This window comes from Rhagoletis zephyria, unplaced genomic scaffold (genome assembly GCF_001687245.7).
Source record: "Rhagoletis zephyria isolate East Lansing unplaced genomic scaffold, Rhagoletis_zephyria_1.1 Rzeph_scaffold_00816, whole genome shotgun sequence".
NCBI classification, from domain to species: Eukaryota; Metazoa; Arthropoda; class Insecta; order Diptera; family Tephritidae; genus Rhagoletis; species Rhagoletis zephyria.
Window position 1 is genome coordinate 167013 of NW_016157900.1, and position 529 is coordinate 167541.

A 529-nucleotide genomic window follows, 5' to 3' on the forward strand; every position below is an offset into this window, starting at 1 on the left:
CTGAACAAGTTCAAGCCGAATTGGATAAAATACGTAGTCGTGACATCATTATGACCATCGAAGAAAGCCCTTGGCGGTCACCAATTCTGGCTGTAAAGAAGAAAGAGGGAACGTGTCGCGTGTGCTTGGACGCGAGAGGGCTGAATAAAATTACCATTCCAAATGCCTATCCAATTACGGATACTAACCAAATTTTAGCACGACTAAAGTCAGCTAAATACCTAACCAGTATTGATCTGTCTCAAGCTTTCTTTCAAATTCCTTTGGCAAAATCGAGTCAACTGAAAACCGCTTTTGCATTCGGTAACAGACTTTATGCTGTTCGTCGCATGACCATGGGGTTGAGAAATTCACCCGCCACATTAGCCATTCTCATTGATAAAATTTTCCGTGATTTGGTTCCACATGCATTCCCATATGTCGATGATTTCATAATTTGCACTTCGACGTTTGAAGAATACCTTAAGATATTAGCTATTGTTGCAAAACGTCTGGCGGGGGCCGGCTTAACCATCTCAACATCCAAATC